Below are 25,493 nucleotides of genomic sequence, written 5' to 3'. Positions count from 1 at the left end.
GCCGCAGTTGGCACTGTCTGGGTCACCAGTAAGGCGACCATGAGGGCGTTTGCTAGTGGGCACATTTGTGTGCAGGAATGCACCTGCGTCCTTCACATCACTCAGCTAGAGGCCCATGCCCTCTTCTTGGAGAGAAGGCTTGCGACAGACCCGTGTGGTGACACCACGCAACAACTGGGTTTCTTGTATGAAGAAATACGTCTTCAGTCCCTGGAAACTACTAAACATCTTTGGCTTGCCACAGCGGCCAGAGTCTACATGTGGGGGGATGAAAACAGGGAGCTCGTGTACTGGCTTGCCTCCCCTCTACAGACAACCAGAATTGTGCCTGAAATCACTGATGAAAAGGGCAATGTTTTCCATGCCCTCACTGAGATAACACAAGCATTCCCCCTCTATTATGACTGCTTATACACAGCTTCCCCCCAGAGGAGACACAGACTCCCCCTCCCGTTCTTTAACAATATACCTCTCTCTCGACTGTCCCAGACCTATAGCCTGAATTCTGGACAAGCCTTTCACAGCTGAGGAGATCAGCTCTGCCTTGTCTGAGGTGACTCCCATACACCTTCCTGCCCCGACTGCTTCCCCTCAGAGTACTGTGCAACATTTTGTGATATCCTGACCCCTCAACTCCTGGCCTGTATAAGGAGGTAGGACAGAAAGGTTACTTTCCTCCAGAATTGCAATGATCATGGTGATCACAAAAACACATCCTCCCTCTACATCATGTGCTGATTACCTTCCAATATCCTTCATCAATGGGGAATTTAAGATCTATGTCACACTGCTGGCCAGCCGTCTAAAAACAGGTCCACAACTTACTGATACATCAAGACCAATGTGGCTTTATGCCCGCCCATAGCAAAATACATTGCCTTCAGCGCCTTCCTGTGGCACTGTCCCACCACTGTCTCCTGCCTCCTGACTTAGCCTTGTTTCTTATCGAGTTTTAAATGGTGTTTAATAAGGGGTACCTACGGTTGGTGCTGATACATGCCAGAGTCGGACCCCGCTGTTGTGGAAAGGTTCAGATCCTTTACTCCAATTCCACGGCACAAGCCTAGATCATCAGTGTTCTCTACCATGCCTTCTGCATCAGATGAGGCCCTAGACACGGCTGCCTCCACTCCTCTTCTTACTGCCATTTGAACCACTAGCGCAGCTCATCTGTAAATAAGCTCAGCTACGCGGATGGAGATGGAGTGAGGGTCACGAAGATCGCATAGCCTTATACTCAGAAAAAGTCCTTCTTTTTCTTTTTTTTTAAACAAAAGCAGCATTTATTTTAACAAAAAAAATGCCTTTTATCGACAACTAATTAAAAAAAAAGACAAAGAAGCTGTGCCACAATGGCCTCCATGACATGACCATTTACAATGGTCCTTAGAAATACCAGGAACATATCAGTTGGCAACAGCCCCTCCAGAGCACCAGGGCAGAGGGATGCAAGCCAGCAATTGCCCTTCCCACCCTGGGGTGCCAATACAAAGACACCAGCCAGGAAAACACCAAGGGGAAATATTTTGTTATTGTTTATTGTGAAGATAAAAACGAGCGGTAAAAAGTAAAGATTTGAGCATACAATTTTTTCTGTCTTTATTCCTCCCTTCAACAGACCTTTATACAAGACAGACAAGACCAGTCCAAGCGGTGGAAAATGGTATTGTGGGATGGGGTAAGGGCATCAAGAGAGTTTTTTCTTTCCAGATACCTTGTCCAAGGAATGTTCCAACTCTAACTAAAAGCAGAGCTTGTTTAAAGTTTATTTTAAAAACAAAAAGAAAAAAACAATTCAGTGTTAACCTGAAACTGTACAAGTTTCAGAAAAGAGCTGACTTTTGATGTTTTGTGAGGGTCTTTATATCTTCTACAACTGGTTCAACATGAAGGGGGGGCTCCAGATTTTAGACGTCAAAGGAGCAACCAGGGTACCTAAAATGTAAAAAAAAAAATCTCTAGATATCACCTTTTCGGACTGCTCCCATCCCTCCCCGGGACTTCTCTACAGCAGCGACCGTGCTCTCCAAATCCTCATGACTGTCACAGATGGGGAGTCATATTCAAGTCACTGAGCCTTTTGTCCCTTTTGTGTGGGAGGGGGCTGCTCAACAGGGGCACCCGGTGCTTGTCAACAGTAGGTCGCTTGTTGGCAACAGTATTCTGCCCATGCCGCACTGTGGTCTGGCTGAGCACCTGGTGGCACCTCTGCTGGTGCCAGTGCTGCTGCTGCTGCTGGAGCAGGGACCACTTCTGCTGCTTGAGCTGCCGCTTGTTTCTTATAGTATTCCTCTCACGCTTTTGTGTAGTCCTGCTGGCCTGTGGGCTAAGGAGCTGGCTGACCCTGCTGCTGTCCTTTTTTCTTGTAGAATTCATCCCAAGCTTTGGTGTAATCAGATTGTCCAGTTCGCAACTGCTGTGGGGGTTCTCCCTGAGCAGGTGTTGCTGCCACAACAGCAGGTGGCTGGCCTGGCAATGGTGCTGGAGGCTGTGGGTAATAGTGGGTGTAGTACGCTGCCCAAGCTGCATTGGGATCCGTTGGTTTGCCTGGGTCATGAGCAGCTGGAGGCTGTCCCCATTGTGGATATGTGCTTCCCCAGCCGTGAGGAGAATATTGGTGTGGTGGCAGTGGCCCAGGGTTGTAAACCATTGCTGCGTCCTGAGGCGGCCTTACAGCGGCATGCGAGGCCGGCGGAGAAGGCCCAGGCAGCCCTGGATTGTAGGGGCTGGGTTAAAGGGGCCCATAGGACCTGCTGGACCAGGACCTCCAGGTACTCCATGCCCAGGTTTAAGAGGTCAGAGGGGTGCCTCAATATTCTCCTCAATAAGCTGCTTAGCGTGGTCAATTTGTTGGGGTGCCCCTCGGATGATGAAAAGCTCAAAGTTGGGGTCACCATTGGGTGGGGGCTGCCGGGAGATCTCCGCAAACACCCCCGTTTGCTGATTTATAGCTTTAGCATTCTCTCCACCTCTCCCAATGACTAGGTCACACTTGTGCATAGGAATGGGGAAAGTCATCTTCCCTCCAGGGGGCCCCCAGCTACCTTGGCCTCGTCCTCTACCTCAACCACCAGGGGGCATCTCTGGACCTTGGGGACCAGGTGGCCCAGTCCGAAGGCTCTGTAAAAGGTCATTAATGATGCGTGCGGCATGATCACGCCTATCTGACGGACCCATTATGTGTGCTATCTTCTCAGGGCCAGTACCATCATCTTGTTGGAACTGTATCCGCACTCCTGCATTGTTCTGTATTTTCTCAATCATTTCACAACTACGGCCAATAACCACACCAACTGAATACCTAGGCACCGGGACATCTATTCCTCCACCACCTCCGCCGCCGCCTCCTCCCCTTGAACCATATTCATTTCGGTAACCAAAGCCACCTTAGTCACGCTCCCACAGCATTTCCATTACCATCTCACTGGCTTGCTGTACTTTATAGGGATCGCCAACAATTCGAAGGGGTTTATCAACATTCTGACCCTGGCAACCATCTTGAATTAAAATAATTTTCACTCCAGCTCGTTCCTGAAGCTGCTTGATGGTCTCTCACCCCTTGCTGAAGATGAGTCCAGCTTTGCCTGCAGGAATTAATATTTCCTCACTGCGCCATTCTGACTATTGGAGTTATCATGGAACTGACCAGGTAGGCCCCCGCTGAGACCCCGGGACACAATTTCATCCAGCATCATCTTTGCCTTCTGCATGGAGTCCGGAATTTCTGTCAGCTACACAACTCTTTCTGGCATGCCACCGCTATCTGCATCTGATGAAATCTGTACTTTGCAGCCTGAGTCCTGCTGGATTTTGTTGATTTGTTCACCTCCTCTGCCTATGATCTAGTGGACCCAGCATTGAGCAGCCCTCATTGTTCTTGCCTCCTTCAATACTTTGAGAGGTCTTTATACATCTTGCAGAGTCTGCCACTCCTCATCCCACGGTTATGGTTAAGGGCCCAGGACATGATCGCAATCTCCTTTCTCTGGCATGGGGCCAGGCCCTGCCTTGGTCTTACTCACTGGCAATGTGCCCCATATGATGGTGGCTTGGGAATGGCCAACCTCTACCTCTATTACCTAGCCTCTCACCTACATGATTGCTTTAACAGGGGCTGGTCTTATCTCACCTACAGGTTCAAACTATCTCTCTTAGGATTCTCCCAAATGCTAGCCATGCTCTACAGTTCCCTGATCCCCCACAACACACCCCCAGTGACAAAAATGGTTCTTCTGGCTTGGGGAGCTGCCCTACGGAACACTCACTGGGATACAACACTTATGCAACAAACACCCCTCTGACACAGTACCTGGCTGAGGGAGGCGGTGATATTGTGGGGCTTTGGAAGATGGGACATTATTGGTATTTCGCAAAAAGGCAATGTGTGGTCATGGACACACATGCAGCCCTCCCAAGAACTCCAAACCACTTATGCCCTTACCAGCACATAAATCTACAAATATTTTAAATTGAGAACCGCTCTTCAATTTCATGTCTCTCAGACCAGCCCGCAGGAAGCTAAACTCCTCATGGATGCACAAGTCAAAGGTGGGTTATCCAAATTTTACTGCACACTAACATTAACACCTCGGGCACTTTAGACTACCTTTGAACCCAATAGGAGAACTGGATAGGTCTCCTCAAAGATGATGATTGGAGGGACGCACTAATGGCGCCTAGGATTATCACCATTTCTTTTCACCTGCACTTGATCCCAACGTACTATCTATATGGAGCTTACCTTTCCCCAGCTAGACTGCATGAGTAGGCCTTCTCCCTGAACCCACTTTTCCCCGCTGTGGTGATGCTCTCACCGATTTCTATCATGTGGCCTGTCTATGCCCTAAGTTTCAAGAGTTTTGGTCCACATTGGTAGGAGAGCTAACCGAAGAGTTGGGGTGGAAGGTCACCCTTTCCCCCTTGGTGCATTTGCTAGGTGTCCTCGATGGCTCCAGGGGTATGAGGGCTGACCGGACATTCTCGGGCATGGCCTTCATGGTTGCCAAGCGCAACATTGCCATTCGCTGGAAAGCTCCAACCCCTCCTACTCTATCACAAAGGCACCAGGGGGTGGACTTGCGATCTCAGCAGTAAAAATTATTCTACAAGGCCCGAGATTGTCCCCTTTAACATGGAAGAGTCTGGGGGAAATGGCTCTGCCAACAAGCCTAGGGTTCCACTTGGGGATGAGGTGTTGCTGTTTTGTGCTACTGTGTCATGCCTATACCATGATCAAATGCTGTATAATCTTTTTTGACATGCTACCTGGGTTAATTCTGTGTGCAAAATTTCAATAAAATCTGTTTGTCAAAATAAAATTTCCCATGTAGAAAACCCCAGTGCTGATTAAAATATGAATACTGTTAACTCAGGAAAATACCAGCTATAACAATAAGTAAACTGAATAGTGAAACTAGTTTTTAATATATATTAAGGAAAAGTAACTTTTAGAAGGTCACCCCTTACTTGCCTGAACTAACTAGCATTAGCCTCTGCCAAATCCCAGACTGTGCACACCCCTTAATGAGGTGTGTATGAGGATAAAATTTCACTCAGGAGTTACATAAGAGTTTAGCCTGATTGGACAGGGGTAATTCCTATGAGCTCAACAGAATCTTCAGGGTTAAATCTATTGTCTTTCTATTGATGCCACAGTGCCAGATTTTGCCTGACAAGTATGTTGAGCCACATGTAACACTAAGGTGCACCTCATCATCATTTGCTTTCTTTGAGCAATAAGACAATAAAAGTGTAAACATCAACATCAAGCACACATGCAATCATCTTATGTAAAAATAAATCAACAAGTACTGATTCTTTAGAAAGATAGGATAAAAATACAAAATACAAAAGGCTGCACATAAAATCTTAAGCATAAAAAGATTACAGTTTAAAAGGCTGGGAGCTAGGACATAGCCAGACAAACTAAAGTGCATACTCTTAACATAGACCATTTCTTAATCCATTGGGCAGAGTATGTATTCTCTTTTGTCAGAAAGTAACTACTGGTCAGATGTAAGCAATAACTCATAAGATTTAACATTTAGCCAAATCGCCTCAGCTCCCAGCCTTCAGTGCAGCTGTGCGAAGGGGCCAGGTCCACTTTAGATATCTTGATAGGAAAAAAATACGATAAGTTCAGTTGCATCAATTTTCAGTTTGCGTAACGCTCCTGCACATTGTATAATTCCCAAATTCCGACAGAGATGGAGAATCCATCTAACTCTATCGGCTTTATACGTTTAACAGAGCAATAAGAAGTGTACCTCGGTTTTAGAAATATTAAAGCAAAAAGGATAGCCTCAAGGACTGACCCATGAAGTTCCCCCTTTGCAGTAACAGACCTTAGTGGCAATGTGGCAATTTGAAAACAAGTGTGCAGGGATTTAGCCTCAGCTTGGGTAATCCTATACAGGAATGGTTCAAAGTGTAGAGAGGATTTGTCGCTCAAACATGTGTACTTCAGACCTCTTTTTGCATTATGTTCTTTGTAGGAAATGTTCCCGGGCAAGTCCTTTTATTCATTTGGCTGAGATCTTATCCTTTGTAGTGGTGTCTTTCCACATGCTCATTAGATTTAGATTGTTACATAAATATATTACAGCACTCAGCCAAGGTGTAATACAGTTCTTGTCTAAAGTAATTAGCTCCTGCAATTATAAACCTATTTTCTGTGATGTTATGTCTTGAAATGTCATCTAAACTCCATATTTCTTGACCATAAAATGCTCCACCTATAGCTACCGTACTGCTCAATACACTTAAACAGCTGGGGAAAATGCTCTATTAAGTGTTGTTCTATATTTCAGTGCTGAGCTGTGGGACAACAGAGAATTACATTTTTGTAACTGTAGATCCAAAGTTAGTTTCTCCGGGAGCCTAACTCCCAAATAGTCAAAACTCTTTACTTGTCCAATAGGGGATGCATCAACAGTAAAATTATTTCTAAATGAGTGATGGGGATTTAATACGATCAGTTATCTTATGCATTAATGCATAAGATGCATTATGCATTAATCTCAAGGCCTCTACATTTACAAAATTCTACAAAATGATTAAGCAAATGTTGCAAACCTATATGTGTGCGTGAGAGTAACAGGGTATCATCCGCAAAAAGCAATACTGAAACACGTACACCTGCTACCTTTGGGGCATCATGCTAGTAGTTGGACAAATCATCCACCACTCCATTCATAAACAAAGAAAAGAGGGTGGGAGCCAGCACACATCTCTGGTGTACACCCCGCTTAATAGGGATCTGCCCGGTTAAGCCTCCCAGGTCATTCCACCTCACCCATCGCCAAGTTAGAAGATGCAAAAGGTCATGGGGCAGAACCTCCCAGAGTGTATATCTTGGTAGTAGAATGAATGCAGCTCTACTATCCATAAAGGCTGGGTGCAGATGCTCTTCCCAATAGTGATTTATTTCCAGCACAGATTCATAAAGCAGAATATCTGGTCCTCTCTCCCCCATCATCTCCCCAAAACCCACCTGTAAATGTGATGGAACATTATGATCGGTCATCCACTCCTAGATCCAAATTAAAACTTGGCAACAAAAAATCTTCTGGGTGCTATGTATTAGGCTGATTGGCCTATAATTTGCAGGGATGTCTTTGGCTCCCTTTGGATGGATTAGAACAACTATTGCACCTTGCCATGTTTCTGTGAATAAATCCCAATTAGAAACAGAATTTCTTAACATGTTCAGATAGTGGACCCAAATGTCAGGCTCCAAGTGGAATAAGTCAATGGGAATTCTGTCTGGGATTCTGTCCGGGTCAGGTAATTTCTCGCTTTTCATATGAAGGAGGTCAGTTCTAGTTTTGTCCATGGTAAATACTAAAGAGCGATCCTCAATAGGATTTGAATAACCTGGCGCCAAAACAAGAGGGCAACATAGAACCTTTGTTTTAGGAAGTACATGTGAAACCCTTTTCAAACTTGCTGTATAGTGTTTTAAAGTGTTTGACCTAGCATTCTGCTGGGACAAACACTTCTGGGGTAGAGTTACCAAAGCAATTGCCCACCGCATCCATCTTCCAAAAGGTTCTGTAATCATGTTTCCACTGGGCTTTTAGCATCTGTATCCATTTAGACTCTTCCCAGACTTGTTTTGCCTTAGACAATCAGGATTTGTACAACCTCCTTGCTGAGATAATTTCCCTTTTGGAGCCCTCCTTGCTAGCTTTTATCAAGTTTCCCTAAGCAAACCCGCAGGCAGACGAAAACTGAGGGTGGATTATAGATCTGACTTGCAACTTTCTAGTTTGTTTTGTAGATATTGGCCCTAATGTGTTAATTTTCACCTATGGTAGCCCATTTTATGTTCCTCTGATTGTTTATAAGCTTCGGTGGGATTGCAAACGGACCAGTGATGTCTTCAAGGGCCTTGCCAAAAGGATCTGGGTTAAACTCAACAACAAGGGCATTATGATGGCTGTGTACCCTGTAAGCAACTATCATGTTGGCCATATATGACCAGTGCCTTAGATCTAAAAGTATATATTCTTGTGTTCAAAATAGTTTATTGAATTATTGTATAAAGACAAATAATATTGACAATACAAAAAATATTACTCTTAAGCAATTAATACCAAACAAAAACAGCATTAATTTACAAGCATCTACTAAAAAATTACAATTGGCATTACAACAGGCTTCATCAAGGGAAATATGGGAAGGGGAGGAGAATAAGGAGAGGGGAAACAAATAGATCAATCAGATCGTAAAATAACTATACATAGCTACTATAATATAATACAAAATAGACTATATATGCAAACTGAGAATTAAAGTTATAACTATACCATTAAGAGGATAAGTACACATCAATAGGAATCCAAATAGAATGATAAGCAAGGGAATAATGGTTAATCCCATTCATAGATAATTGTGCACCTCTTTTAGTAAAAATAACCCAAGACCACCATGCATGAACAGATAATATAGAAAGGTCTTTCCAACAGTCAATGATAGATTTAAGTGCTGCTGAAATTAAAAAATGTAAACGTTTTCATTCTAAAACACACAAATTTGATGAAAGAAGCGCAGATTTACATATTATTAATGGATTAGAAATATCTGTATGAATATTAAAAATCTTTTTAATGATCACCCATAGTTCGATCCAAAATTAAAAAATTAAGGCACAGTTAAACGGCATATGTTGTAAGGTACCAGGTTGAGATTTACAATGCCAAGAATCTGCAGATGGAAGAAGTTTAGTTTTATACAAACGTAATGCAGTCCATAAACGATTAAATAATATATAGGAATTGGTTTGATAAATTGAAACAGGAAACCAACCAGATATATTACTAAGCCAAATATCTTTCCATGCGTCTATGGATAAAGTAAGTGAAAGCTCAGTATTCCAAAAATTTGAAATCATTTCTAAATTATTACCTAAAGTATCAGACAGCTTTTTATACAGTATGGAAACCCCATGAGATGCAGTGGAGATTGTTTGAATATACATTGACAAATCAGCAGTGACATTAGAAGGAATAGTATTTGGAAAAGAGTCTAAGATAGAATTGCATAAAAGTTGATATTTAAGAGAGTCAGAATGGCGTAAACCAAATTTAGCTTGAATGTGATCAAAAGGAATAAATGTATTATTGGAGTATACATCTTTCAGATAAAAAATACCAGCTTTAATCCATGAAGACCAGAAACTCATATTTCTGCTTAATTTTATAAGACTACTGTACCATAATGAAAATGCTGCTGTATTATTCATAGGACATAGAAAAATTTGATCAAGATCATGAAATAATATTTTAGAAGATTTGATAATAACTGAATTTTGGAAAATGTTATTAGTATTACGCATAGTCAACAAAGTAGTTAGCGGAAATGGAGAAACTAAGGATTTCTCAATACAGAACCATGCAGGTGGATTATGTAAAGATGATTTGTTAAACCACAACAAACTTTGTTGTAAAATAAAGGCTTTATGATAAAGAAAAAAGTCAGGTATACCAAACCCAGCATTACGTTTAGATATTTTCAACTTATTGTAACTAATACGAGGAGATTTGTTGTTCCACAAAAATGTAGACAAAAGTTTATCAACATCTCTATAAAATGTTAGTGGGAGTTGTGTAGGAATCATGGAAAGAGTGTAGAAAAATTTGGGAGCAATCGTCATTTTAATGGTGTCCATTCTGCCCCACCAAGAAAGATGAAAGGAGGCACATTTAGCCGTTTTAGTTTTGATATAGTTGAGAAAAAAATCACAATTTAAATTGAGTGTAGATTTTATGGTATCAGAAAATAAAATTCCAAGGTAATTTAGTTTATTTTTTTGCCAGATAATTTCCCGCATAGGAAGCATATCAGAAGTGCAATAAATATTTGAAGGGAAATACTCTGTTTTATTGGTATTTAAAGTATATCCAGAAATGTTAGAATATTTAGTAATGATATCCAAAAGTGATGGGAAAGAAGATAAAGGGTCACCAACAAATAAGAGCACATCATCAGCATAGGCAAGGATTTTTAGAATAACATCCTTAATAGTGATTCCTTTAAAAGTTTCACAGTTTCTAATAGAGGCCAGGAAAGGTTCAATGCCAATTAAAAATAAAAGAGGAGAAAGAGGGCAGCCTTGTCTCGTACCTCTAAAAAGTGAGAATTGATGTGAGATTTGGCCATTAATAAACAAACGAGCAGTAGGGGCATAATAAAGAGCTGATATCATGTGTATAAAAATATCTCCAAAATTAAATGAGGATAGTGTATGAAATAAAAATTGCCAATGAATTTTCTCAAATGCCTTCTCAGCATCTAAGGATAGAATTTCAGAAGGTAATGTTAGAGTATGGCTTTGTTCAATAATGTGAAGTAAAGTTCTGGTATTATTAGCAGAATGTCTATTCTTCATAAAACCAGATTTGTCTGGATGTATAATAGAGTCTAGTATGGGCCCTAACCTATTTGCAAGGATCTTAGCATATATCTTACAATCTTGATTAATTAGGGAAATGGGACGATAATTAGAAACTCGAGTAGGGTCTTTATCTGGTTTCTGAAGTACTATAATTAAAGCTTCCATAAAAGATCCAGATGTAGTTCCCGTAGAACTAAAAAATGTAAAATGTTGGTGTAAAAAAGGTAATCATTGTGATTGAAACTCCTTATAAAATTCCGCTGGGATCCCATCAGGGTCTGGAGATGTATTCTTTTTAAGAGATTTTATGGCTGCTAAAATTTCATTTCTAGTGATAGGTGTGTCAGGATCATTTCTATCAGATAGTGAAATCCCAGGTAACTCACAGGAATTTAAAAAGGAATCTATCAGGGACACATCTAGAAATATAGGTTTGTTATAAAGTTTGGAATAGAAACTTAAAAATTCATCAACAATATCATTGTGATGAATTTTTCATTCAAAGGCAGTTAGCTAATAACCTTCCAGATCTATTGGCATTTAAACTGAATCTAGCTTTAGCATTAGAAAGTTCAACACCCGCTCTCTTACTAAGAAGCGAGTTAAATTCATAACGCAATTTTTGTAATTTACATTTTTATTGTGGATCGTTGGATTTAATAAAAAGACATTCAAATTTTGCAATCTGCTTTTGAAGGTTTTTAGTACTAGTATGGGAGGTTTTATTTTCATGAGCCATAATAGATATGGAAACACCTCTAATATAAGCTTTGAAAGCATCCCATCTATTAGTCATTAATGTAGAACCTTCAGGAGTAAATATAAAATATTCTTGAATGGCAGTTAAAAGTTTATGCTTGTTATACTCATTTAAAATTATACCAGTATTCATTCGCCATCTAGACTGTGGAGCAAACGCTGTTTCTAAATTCAAAACTAAAGAAATCATAGCATGATCTGAGATGTCAATGTTACAAATCATAGGATTGGATATTGAAATAAGTACATGTCTAGAATACGAAATTTGAGAGTTAGAAAAGAAGGTGAAACATTTATCTGTAGGAAAATGTAATCTCCAAACACCTACCAGTTTAGTGGCTTGAAGAAATGATTTGAATGCAAAATAAACTTTAGAGGGATGAAACTTAGTAAGAGACAATCTATCAAGTAATGGGTCGAAAATAACAATAAAATCACCTCCAACAATTAAAGGGACATTACCAATCTTAAGAATCTCCATTGTAAGATTAGACCAGAAAACTGGATCGTCCGCTGGAGGCCCATAAATGCTCAATAAAAAAAGAAATGAGTCGTGAACTCTAATCTTAACAAGTATAAATCTACCATCCTTATCAGATGTTTTACTAAAAATTTGAAAACAAAGTTTCTTTGCAAATAAGATAGCCACACCGTTTTTTCTACCATTAGCAGGTGATGAAACAATAACATCAACCCATTTTTTCTTCATATAGTCTAAAACTTTATCATCTATGTGAGTTTCTTGTATAAAACAAACATCTGCTTGGGTAACTTTTAAAATAATCAAGTATTTATGTACGCTTAACTGGATGACGCAAGCCTTTAACATTTAGTGAAACTACATTAATATGTTGAGTGTTAGCCATAATAAAAGAAAGGAGAAGGAAAATAGAAAAGAGGAGGATAGAGAAAAATCAAGAGAAGGAGAAAAAAGTAGCTCCAGATAAAGAGGAAGAAAAAGGAAAGGGGAAAAACATAAATAAAAAGACGACAGGCAAGAGACATAAATAAGAATTGTGAAACGCACACACGCTCAACAAACATGACCATAACCGCTGGAGCCCCTAAATAAAGGAATTTCAGTATTGAGTCAGAGTATACATAGCATATAAAAGTCACGTATTAGAGTCATTTGTATCCATAGAGAGTTGTGACTGATGGTCCAAGAAATGTTTCAAATCCTCAGGACGTTGAAAAGAACTTGAAAAATTGTCCTTCCAAATGCGCATCGTCGACAGATCAAAAAGGCCATATTTGTAACCTAGACTTCGCAGTTGAGGACGAAGAGAAGTAAACCCTTTCCTAATTGAAACAGTTTCTTTGGCAAAGTCTTGATGGATAAATATTTTGTTTCCATTAACCATCAGTGAAGGTATTTCCATGGCTGCTTTTCGGATTGATAGCAAGTGGTGATGACGAAGGACTTTAAAAATCATTTGTCAGAGCTTTGTCTGTAGAGGGTTCCTGTGGGAGGGAATCCTCTGAGCCTTATCAATTTCAAACTTCTCTTGAAATTTAAGTTGTAAAAAGTTAGGCAATAGACCCTCTAAATATAGTCTACAATTATAACATCTTCCGGTAAATTAAAGATGCGTGAATCATACTGTCTATTACGATTTTCCAAATCCAGTAATGCAGTGCAGACAGGTGAAATATTACCCATAAGTGGGGTAAAAGCATCAAGTTTAGCTTTATTATCCTGTATTTTGATAGAATTATCAGATATTTTCATTGATAGATTAGCCATTTCTCGGCGTACAGTTTTAATTTCAGAGGCAATAGTATCGGTGTTAACACGAAGTGCTGTATTTCCTCCAGTATTAAAGATAATGAGGGCTCAGAAGATTCCACCACTTTAGATTTAGCAGGAGGTGGAGAGACTTGCTGCCTTCTTTTATTATTAAATGCACTTTTATTTTCCATTTTGAAAGAAAATGAGGCAGAAATATAATGTATTTAAGTCAAGAATGGAATGTAAGGCAAAAGCAGTGAAAGCAGGCAAAAAAGGCTGGTGCAGCAGCTAAACCAGTCTGGGGGAGTGGCTAGGCCCAAGCCAGGCCCTTTCCTAAAGATTACTCCACCCCCCTGACTAATATTCCAGGCAGTACCTTGAGGCAGAGGAGGGAGCAGGTACCATGGAGGGGAAAATACCACTTGCAGCACAGAAAAACACCACGAAAACGGCCACCAGGTAGGCAAACTGCTCCCCAATACAGCGACCTCTTAATGCGGCGAAAACTGACCCAAAATCGTCGATACTTGCCAAAACGGGCAAAAATGCGGTGGAGCTCGATTATGCGGCGACCATTTTCTTTTGCGCGATCGCGCGTCCCCCTAAAAGTATATATTCTATATAGCTAGTATACAACACTCATTTAAAAGTAGGATGAGGGCAAATTTCAGACTTGGTATGCCCATCGCGGCTGTTAGGCCATAGTCAAATTACAGATGAAAAACTTGAATTGGTACTTTTGGCCACTTCATGGCCGATTTGGTCTGAAGCTAAGAGATGCCTCACTAAGTATCTTCCTCAGCTATTAAGGCTGAAAATCGGCCAAGTGGTTCAAAATGTGAATTACAGTCACCTACTGTCACCTACTATAACCACAGGCCAAGGGTGAAGTGAAATATTCTCGGTCAATAGGCGTAATATGTGTATAGTCCGTGATTTTGCACTATCATGAACAGAACATACATAAATGTTCACCACCACTATATGTTTGATCAGACAAGGTCTATTGTTAACAATACTGACATCTAATATATTATTTGAGCTTGTTTCTATCTCTTTGACCCTATAGTCATAAGAATGTTTTAACCAAATAATTATACCCCCTTAGGCCCGACCTGATTTGGCTGGAGTAGCACTGAAGTAAAAGGTAAGATATACAGGCCTGTGGACTGGCTCTATAAAATGATTTGATGGTCGGCTATAAATTCTTCCCATTCAGGGTCACATAGTTTAGCTTGCAGACCAGCAACACTCAGGGCATAAGTCTGACTGGGCTTGTTAGAGATCGCATGTTTGTGACTACAGTTGAAGACGAGGCTGGGACTGGAATAACCACACAGGGAGGAAAGTCCTATTTAGCTTGACCATTGGTAAAATCACTCGTGTTTACATTCAACATGAACCCATGACATATCATGGATGCATGCTCTATCGGTTGACGTATTGGATCAGAGTCGGTGTGGATATTCTGATCCAATGACTCAAGGAGTCAATCTATGTCTGATATGGCCAAGGTGACAGCCCTGACCAGTTACCGTTCAAGTGATTGTATGTGGAAGGGACCGCATGTCTCCAAACATCTACCAATTTAGGGGCTTGAAGAAATGATTTGAATGCAAAATAAACTTTAGAAGGATGAAACTTAGTAAGAGACAATCTATCAAGTAATGGGTCGGAAATAACATTACAATCACCTCCAACAATTAAAGGGACATTACCAATTTTAAGAATCTCCATTGTAAGATTAGACCAGAACACTGGATTGTCCGCTGTAGGCCCATAAATGTTCAATAAAAATAGAAATGAGTCATGAACTTTAATCTTAACAAGTATAAATCTACCATCCTTATCAGACGTTTTACTCAAAATTTGACAACGAAGTTTCTTTGCAAATAAGATAGCCACACCGTTTATTTTACCATTAGCAGGTGATGAAACAATAACATCAACCCATTTTTTCTTCATATAGTCTAAAACTTTATCATCTATGTGAGTTTCTTGTATAAAACAAACATCTGGTTTGTAACTTTTAAAATAATCAAGTATTTTTGTACGCTTAACTGGATGACGCAAGCCTTTAACATTTAGTGAAACAACATTAATATGTTGAGTGTTAGCCATAATAAAAAAAAGGAGAAGGAAAATAGAGAAGAGGAGGATAGAGAAAAATCAAGAGAATGAGAATAAAGTAGCTCCAGATAAAGAGGAAGGAAAAGGAAAGGGGAAAAACATAAATAAAAAGACGACAGACAAGAGACATAAATATGAAGTGTGAAACGCACACACGCTCAACAAGCATGACCATAACCGCTGGAGCCCCTAGATAAAGGAATTTCAGTATTGATTCAGAGTATACATATCATATGAAAGTCATGTATTAGAGTCATTTGTATCCATAGAGAGTTGTGACTGATGGTCCAAGAAATGTTTCAAATCCTCAGGACGTTGAAAAGATCTTGACAAATTGTCCTTCCAAATGCGCATCGTCGACAGATCAAAGAGGCCATATTTGTAACCTAGACTTCGCAGTTGAGGACGAAGAGAAGTAAACCCTTTCCTAATTGAAACAGTTTCTTTGGCAAAGTCTCCCCATTTAAGTGGCCTGGCAGAGGAAGTGAAGGGAGGGGTAAAGACTTGCTGGGTGCGATTAGACAGGTACGATGACAGCCACTTCAGAACAGAGCCGCCTAGCCCTAAGTCCTCCAGCCTTCTCAGCAAGATCTTATGAGAGACGGTGTCAAATGCTGCTGAAAGATCCAGCAGCACTAACACCGCCCTCGACCCTCGGTCAAGCGTCCATCTCACAGAGTCGGCCATTTCAATGAGGGCCGACTCCGTGCTATGGCCCGACCTGAAGCCATGCTGGGAGGCATGAAGGAGCCCATTGGATTCGATGAAACTAGCCAATTGGGAATGAACCAGCTTTTCCAAGACCTTGGCTGGGGCAGGCAGGAGGGAAATGGGCCTGTAATTACAGGGGAGGTCAGGATCTAAATTGGGTTTCTTCAGAATGGGGACTAGGGAGGCATGCTTCCATTTGGTAGGGAAGCATCCTGTACGGAGTGAGTCATTCCAGATGTGATTTAAATAGGGGTTAAGTAGGGGTGCCAGTTTTTTGTATTCCTTGGCTGGCCAAGGGTCGTTAGGGGAGCCTGATTTACATTTAAGGAGCTCAATCAGTGCTCTCCTTAATTCACCTGTTTCCACCCTTGCAATTGACAAATAAACAATATCACTGCCCTCAATGATGGAACTTACTCTAGGATCCCTAGTTAAGAGAGCTACATAATTCACAGGTTGTACCTCCTCTCTTGGTTGAAGCACCATGTACCTGTTGGAGCACTCAACATTAACCATGAAGGGGGCTGTGCAGCTTGCTTCCTGCCTGGGGGCTACAGCTGTGTCATCTTTCAGGGGGCTCGGCAGTGTGTTGCTATTGGTGATGGAAATTGGGTTAGCTACTGGCACAGTCTTGTTCTGCACTGAACCATTCTTAATTAAAGACGTTATGCCTTTAATCTTTGATTTATTTTTTGCGAGTTCACCCCCTTTATCTTCCTCACTCAAAAAGCCTTCTACTTCCTCAATTAACCACTCAGTTTCTTCTGAGCTGTATTTGGATGCAGAATGCTTTGCCTGCTTCTTGGCCTTCCCAGACTCCCCCGCATTATCTGTAGCTTTTTGTTTGCCCATTTCACCCTTGATATAAAACAGAGTCAGTAGCCTACAAAGCATGTACAACTGAAAAAGGACCTCAGACAGGTTTTGGGATCAAAACAGTGGAGTAAATATATGTCACCACCAGTACAGTTACTATTACACAGTCCAAGCAACACAGTTAAAATCACTATACACAAACAGCAGCAGGAGTTTACATTAACGCAATAGGTGAAATAACTAGCTTGAACACTGCTACCAAAATCCCAGTTTATCTGAGAGGTTCAAAGGCATAATGTCAGTAGCAAACAAAAGGTTTATCAGGGCGCCTCCACCTCAAGAGAAACCAGCATTCAAGCCTAACAAACTTGACTTGCAAACAATCTGCAGCAGAAAGTTCAGTATATTGCTGGTCAATGACCCCTCAATAATGTTGTATGCTCTTACCACTTACGCAGGTATTCCAGCATTGGGCCTGGGGGGGAGGGGCTGGCCCTGCCCTGCCTCTTGCTGGCACTGATGGGTGCAGGACGGCCCTGCCCTTGGCCACGGCTTTCCCCAGGCATGGCCTGCATGTGTCCCATGTAGTGGGTTGTTAGGATGCCTATCAGTGCTTCAGGCAGGAGGGCTGTGTGAGAGCCTCCTGGTGCTAGTTGATATGGTAGATGAAGTCCCTCAAAGCATCCCAGTCCCACCAGCAAAATGAACAGCATCCCAACGCAGTGGGTTGTTAACGTGCTTATCAGCGCTTGAGGCAGAAGGGCGGCATGGGTGCTTCCTGCTGGAAGTTGATATGGGAGATGAATTCCCTCAGAGCAGCCCAGTACCCCAAGTAAAATTAACAGCATCACCTGAAGCGAGTTGTTAGCAAGCTTAACAGTGCCCCAGGTTGGAGGCAGGAGGGTTGCATGGGTGCCTCCTGATGGTAGTTTATATGGGAGGTGAAGTTCCTCAGAGCAGCCGATTACCCCCGACGAAATGAATAGCATCAACACAGTGGGTTGTTAGCATGCTTATCAGCATCCTATGCTTGGTAGCTTCCTCAAAGGGAGCAGTGGTGAGTATGGTACTGGGCCCCCCTGTAGTATGTATAAACCTACACCAGCAGAGCAGGCCTGTGCAACTGTATAGATTCTGGGCAGTTGTGTCCCAAGGAGCCTGCATGTGCAGAGCCAATCCATTAACCTGCCACATTAAAAACTCTCATTCCAGTGTGGTCTGGTCTGGGCTGGTAGTAGCTTAATACCAGAGAAGTGGCCACAACAACGGCGCATTGGCATGATGCCATTCATAGTAGAGCTCCCCAGTTCTTCCTCCAAGAGTGGGAGTTGTGTCTAGGGTTTTATAGAGCGCATGACTACCAGCAATGGTTTTCCAGAGATACGCCCCTGAAAGTACCTTTTCAGATGTGGTTTATAAGGTGATAAATAAGGATCTGAGATACTCAGGACCCATATTTGGCATAGTTTGTACATATAACAGAATGGTTTATTCAAATTAATTCTCAATACATACCCAGTTGCTCTTGTATGTGGAGATAATTCCAGGCAGCTTTAGAAGAAGCCTGGCAGTAGCATTTTGGACTAACTGTAGTTGCTTAAGTGCACCCTTTGAAACACCCAGATAGAGAGTGTTGCCATAGTCAAATCTTGAGAGGATCAAGGCCTGTTTCACTGTTCTTTGCGCTGAAGTCGGTAGGCGACTAAGAATCTTTCTGTACTATCAGAGCAATCTAAAGCAGGTAGCAGCTACCTTAGTGATCTTGGGGTTCATTGAAAACTTGTTATCTAGCCAGATGCCCAGATTCTTAACAGCCCGCACTGGAGTACAACATGTCCCAAGAATTTTAGTCCACAAATGAGACCCCCGGAGATGGGGCTGGTTACCCTCCAACAAAATTTCGGTCTTATGACCATTCAATTTGAGATGGCTTATGTTCATCCAGGCCAATACTTTTGATAGGCAGTTGTTTAAAGCATATGCATTCCGGCTTTCCTGAGCTGACAGAGAGCCAATGATTGGGGTATCATAAGCGTATGAGAAAAGTGTAGAAACTCAGTTCTCCACAATATCAGTCAGAGGACGTACATAGATATTGACCAGAGTTGGGCTTAGGGTGGAACCTTGCAATACGCCACATGAAAGTGGATAGATCTGTGAACAATTCAGTTTTGTAAGTACTTGAAAGGAGGGATCTGGCAGAAAAGACTTAAACCGTTGCAAATAGATGCCATGCACACCTATTTCTTCAAAGTCTTTGCAAATTGAGGTTGTGGGTTGTGATTAACCATATCAAAGGTGGCACACAGGTCTAACAAAATCAGAGCAGCGATCCCGCCTTTGTCTAAATGAAAATTAAGATTATCTGTGACACCAAGTAAGGCTGCCTCTGTACTGTGGCCAGCTCTAAAGCCCGATTGGGACAGGTGAGGAGGTCATTTGAGTCAATTAACGTTTTAGCTGCTTATTTACATGTTTTTCCAGGATCTTAGTCGATATTGGGAAAAGAGTAATAGGCATGTAATTTGACCAGTTGGAGGTGTCTAAGTTAGACATTTTTAGCAACAGCCTGACCACATCATGTTTCCACACCTTGGGAACATATCCTTCCAATGGAGAAACATCCAGATGCTGTGCTAGACATTCTAAAACTTGTGGGCCCATTTTACCCAGAAATGAGGGCACTTGTGGGTTTAAAGGAAAGTTTGACTTAATAGCATTGAGGAACTCCGTGAAAGTCAAGAGGTCCAAAGGTGCAAAAGTATTCAGCAAACAGGGCAGGGCTCATAAGGGGGACTTCTCTAGTCTGCATCCAATTGTTTACTGATATATTCCAGGCAGTAATTGCTCTTGTATCATTCGGAGAACTGTCTAGGATGGTTGGGGAAATAAAGTAGGCATGAATGTCAGCCATTTTTCCCACAAAACACGGACTAATTCATTGCATTTTGATAGTGAAAAAGCGTTTTGGGGCAATTTGAGCCTTAGGGATTTTTTTCTGAAAAGAAGGAAGATATGGAGATACAACAATTGTTATGATAGACCATTAAAGCTTGTTTATCTATTGCTTTATCAGTTTCAGAGTAGGATTTGTGCCAGATTCTTTCCACGTTTATACTTATTTTTATTTTCATGCAGCTCCTCATTGAACCAAAGTGCCGAAGGATGTGTTCTGTGATGCATGAGTTGGGTCAATAGTAGCACAGCGTCAATTGATCATCGGAGCCGGTTATCGATAATAGTAGAGTCAGCCTCAATTGCGTGACTCAGAGCTGGGCAGCTAGTCTCCAGCATTTAGTTCAAGGCAGAAAGGTCAGGTTTAGACGAGTTCCTGCGAGGTTGAGCCATGATCCTAGTGGTAGGCATTGATGAAATGTAAAAAGAGAAAGGGACTGCATAGTGGTCCGACCATAAAAGGGGAATCGGAGAATCGGTTTTTATGCCCTTCAAATTCGTAAATAGGAGGTTTAGCAGATATCCAGCCCTACGTGTAGGGACGTATTTAATACGGTGGATATCTAAGGCTGTGAGATCTTCTATCATGGTGGAGGCTAATTTCCAGTCCTGAAGATCAAAGTGAATGTTAAGGGCACCTAGCACTGTCAAATTAGCATATTGTAGGACACACAGAGGGAGGATCCCTGATACATGGGTGTTCCAGTTACCTGCCAGTTTTGGGGGGGACGGCGATAAAGTAGGGTCCCAGACAGAGCAAAATTGTTAAATAATGTCAGGGAGAACAGAAGAGAGTCACAGTCAGGGATCTCCAGACTCACTATTTTGCATTGATAGTGTGTTTTATAAATGATTGCAATCCCCCCCCATTCAGTCCTGGTGATCAAGTCTAACAATGCAAAAAGTTGTGGGCAGGGCAGCAATTATATCCCGTACTGAAAAATCGTTAAGCCACGTTTCAGTAAGAAAAAGAGTATCCGAATTATAATCAACTGAAAAGTTAAAATTTCCACTCGGTGTTTAACTAAGGAATGACAGTTAATGCTGAAGAATTGATAATGAACCGACTTAGGCTTCTGTATATATCCATTTGCAGTGGTCATAATGGGATAGGGCCCACAGTAGTGTAAACCAGCTTACAACGGTGTTTAGGAGTTGTGCAGGGATAAGCAATTCTGAAATCACAATGTGCGCATCTAGCACTGTTAGCATCCAAGTTAATAGAAGGAAAAAAAAGCAGACATCTGAAGTTATGGGACAAAGAGCAAGTAAACGCAAAGTTTAATACACTAACCTGTCTTGGCAAAAAAGCCAGACTTTCCGGCCCCTCTCTGGTTGCAGATGGGCGCAGATGGGCTTGCCGGGAGCAGGTGAGAAAAGCCCCAACGATCTAGCATGCTAACCGCTCTGCATAGATGGCTCCAACAAAATGGCTACCCAGAAAGTGCCGATTATAGTGCAGCTAAACTTTTTAACGTTCCCACTTCCCCCCCCAAAAAAGTGGGAGTTTTGTGCAGATCCAAAAAGAAGGTGTGCACCAACAGAAGCGTAACAGGCGAGAACACATTTAGCAGCCAAGACAGGATAAGAATTTTGGCAATCATTAGGCAGCCCACTGGTGACAAAGGTAGTGCACAACAAAACGGAGGAGGTGCCTGGCAGTTGCCAGGATTCTGTCCAAATTGAACTCCACCAAGTCGTCATTGTCATGGTACACTTGAACCACTTGATACATAAGTGTATTAGTCACCCATGTCAATCTCACAACATGGGCATGGACTCATATCAGGTTAACTGCTTCCTAAGGGGGGAAATGCAGAAAATAGCCAGGTTTACCTGAGGGATAGAATGTAGTCTGAAATCTTCCAAAACTGCCATCAGACCAGGCAATGCCTGCCTACACTTGTGTAAATACACCAGAGGATCATCCGCACGCAGCAATATCCAGTGATGTTCACCGCTTTGGGGAATACCCCATTCAAGGCCTCTCTGCCGCAGTATACAGGCCAATGGCTTCATGGACAGAGCATATAATATTGGAGACAATGGACATTACTGCTGGGTGCTGTAGAGAACTCACTCAATATGATGTGTCATGCCCGCACTCTAGCCAATGGCCTTTCCTATAATAATTTCACCCATGTCCAGAACACCGCGTCAATGCCCATGTCCTCCAGCCCCATTTCCAACTATGGCCAACTGAGCGTGTTGAATGAATGAATGAATGAATGAATGACAACATTTATAAAGCACGCAGCAACTCCCGAAGCAGTGTCCCGCGCTACAGATTCCCATACTACTGAGCAGAGATAATAGAAGATTATAGGTTGCCAAAAGCTACGTTTTTAACATCTTCTTCAAACTTAAAAGGTCCTGGGCAAGTCTGAGAGGCACAGCAGCTTGTTCCAAGCCTGTGCCGGCTGAAAGACTTGCCACCCCTGCATGCTAACTGCACCTTGGGGACACATACATAGGCCCCCAAAGTTGATCTTAAGCGCTTTTAGTAACATACCAGTCGACTCGTCCTCTAAAGTAGATGGGACCCCTGCCATGGAGGGCCTTAACACTTTTTACTAGTGCCTGAAACAGGATCCTCTCTCTCGCATAGGGAGCCAGTGGAGGTATTTTAGATGCGGTACCATGTGGACCCTTGGTTTTAAGCGAAGGATCGCCCTGGCTGCGGCATTTGTACCACCTGCAAGCGTCTTAAAAGGCCTTCTTGTAGACCTAAATAGAGGACATTGCCGTTGTCCAGTCTCAATGTAATCAGCACCGGGACCACAGTCTTCCTACATTCTACCGGCAAGAGAGGAAGGAACTTCTTGCCATCCGGAGTAGGTCCATGCAGGTCCCCACCAGTCTGAACTTGGGGTCTTAGAGAAAGAGCATCATCCATTTTGATTCCTACGTTTCTCACTGTAAATTGAGCAACGCTGGGGGTGAAAATTCAGCCGGCCACCAGCGGCCCCCGTCCTGGACTGTAGGTTGTCCCAAGAAGACAATTTCAGATTTGTTGGAGTTGCACTTTTGCTGGTTTTCCTCTAGCCAGTAGTAAACATCCACAAAGCAGGATCTGATAGTATCCCAAAATCAACTTTGTGTCATCTGCATGTAAAATAATCTGTACCCCTGTGCTTCTACCTGAGTTGCCAATGAAGACAGATAAAGATTAAACCACATCAGACTAAGAGACGAGCCCTGTGGCACCCCGAATTGAAGGCTGGGCACAGCAAATGAAAATGGGGGTGTCTTGATCAGTTGCTTTCTTTCACCCAAGTAGGAGGTTAGCCAGGCTAAGGTTGTTCCACCAAAACCCATATCTTCCAACCTATCCAGGAGTCTCCTGTGTGGCACTGTGTTGAACGCTGCTGACAGGTCCAACAAAATCAAAATTGCACGGCCTCCTCGATCCGGAACTTCCTTTATATCTTCTGTCACCTCCAGCAGTGCCGTTTCTGTAATGTACTCTGCCCTGAAATCCGACTGACTGAGGTGCAGCAGATGATTGTGTTCCGCAAACTCCATTATTGTTTTGATAACATGTTTCTTGAGCACTTTAGACAGGACTGGAAGGAGGGATAAAGGCCTATAGTTTGTGGGTATAAGGTGATCTACACTCTGCTTTTTCAGAAGAGGCAGAATCTTCACTTTTATCCAAAGAGATGCCTCTACTCCCCCCGCCAAAGAGGAGTTAAAAACCATATTATTAAACAGATTTATGGTTGAAGCCAGAGCTGGAAGTAACTTCACCGGTGAGCCCAACTTCAGGCTCCGCAGATAAGACAAGGATTCATCTACTGAAATAGCTGAAAAATTCAGCAGCTGTTGGCTTTGTATGGGAGGTCTATATGCATGCCCCCCTAAGGTGGCCACGTCTATCCCCTCCACCGCCTTCTTTTCCTTGACTGGCATGGAGAAGGACTTTTGGATTGTTTCTATTTTTGCCTGGAACGAGTTGGCCAGCAACCAAGTCTATTCCTCCGAGACAGGAACCACTCTATTGGTTGCCTTTAGCACCATTAATGACTTTACTATCCTGAAGATCTCCTTGCTCCTATGTGTTGCTGAATCATTTTTTTCTTGCCAGTAATTCCTCTTTCCTTCTCTCACTCATCTATAATGAGCTTTTTGGGCTGCCTTGTCGACTGCCCTATCTTCCTCAAGGTAGAGATTATGCCACTTTCTCTCTCTCCAGCCTTTTACAGTTACTTCTACTAATTCTCAAAAATTTGTTGAACTAGGGAGCTGATTGCCGAGACCTTCTCACCTTACGTACTATTAGCAGTGCAACTGTATCTATGTTGGTCCGGAGCCACCCTTCAATAGCATCAGCATCCTTAGATGAATTGTCTGTCAATTTAGGTACAGATGTAACAAGGGCCCTCTTTAAAAGCGGCAAATCGGTTTTATTTAGGGCTCTACAGGTATACTCTGTGGGTTCAATATCAGAAGGCCCATCTTGCCCCATTATAGGAAGGCCTTCTAGATGTCCAAAGACACTGCCACCTCGTTCTTGCCACTGATCTCACACGTACATCATGGTGAACAGTTGGTTCACATTCAACAATGTGCTGCGTGTTGGGATGAACCCATTCTGATCTGTGTGGAAGAGCGATATTAAGCATGACAGCAGTCGATTTTCCAAGATGGAACTCAAGATCTTATAGTCTTGGTTGGGAAGGGAAAGGAGACGGCAGGAGCAAACATCTACAGGGTTTCTCTCTTTCTTCATGAGTAAACGACCAGGGCTGCTCTGATTGATCTAGGTAGTTCGCCCCCATTAAAGGATGTTTTATATACTGCCAGTAGCTTGTCAGCTAAAGGGGTCTTGTACATAGCATAAAACTTTTCAGGGAGCCAATTAATGCCTGGCTCCCTGTTGCATACCATCCAAAGAGTTGTTGTGCACACTTCATCCATAAGCAACAGTTTTCTAACTCCTGCTGCTAAAGGGGATACAAAACTGCAAAAAACACAGTTGATGGACAGAATGTAGAACAATGTCATACATTCACCCCAGTACAAGGATCTGGGCCTACAGCCATCGTTTTTTTGCACTCCACACCACCCTGGGTTAGACACTGGCTATATGCAAATCAGCTCTGACCCAGTGCCTCATGGGAACAGTCCAGTCTGAACTACCAAGCCATGTCTTTCCCAGACCGGAATCAAGCATCCAAGGACCGGTTTCTGGCTATCAGCCTTCATCAGCCTGGATAGCTTGACTCCAGTGGTGTGGAGAGCCTGGGACTCATGTCTGAGTATACCCAGCACACTTGGGGTGAAAATTGCAAAAAACACAGTTGATGGACAGAATGTAGAACAATGTCATACATTCACCCCAGTAAAAGGATCTGGGCCTAAATCCATCGTTTTTTTGCACTCCACACCACCCTGGGTTAGACACTGGCTATATGCAAATCAGCTCTGACCCAGTGCCTCATGGGAACAGTCCAGTCTGAACTACCAAGCCATGTCTTTCCCAGACCGGAA

At 42.4% G+C, this 25,493-nt stretch overlaps 1 pseudogene; it reads right to left on the bottom strand.

The window, feature by feature from the left end:
- Window positions 1-2,131: 2,131 nt before the first annotated feature.
- The window catches only part of LOC147728315 (far upstream element-binding protein 2-like), a 110,212-nt pseudogene continuing 86,850 nt past the window's right edge, over window positions 2,132-25,493 (bottom strand).

This window comes from Lissotriton vulgaris, chromosome 3_1 (assembly GCF_964263255.1).
Source record: "Lissotriton vulgaris chromosome 3_1, aLisVul1.2, whole genome shotgun sequence".
Lineage (NCBI taxonomy): Eukaryota > Metazoa > Chordata > Amphibia > Caudata > Salamandridae > Lissotriton > Lissotriton vulgaris.
The sequence above is the reverse complement of the archived record's forward strand: the minus strand, read 5'-3'. Positions and strand labels throughout refer to the sequence as shown.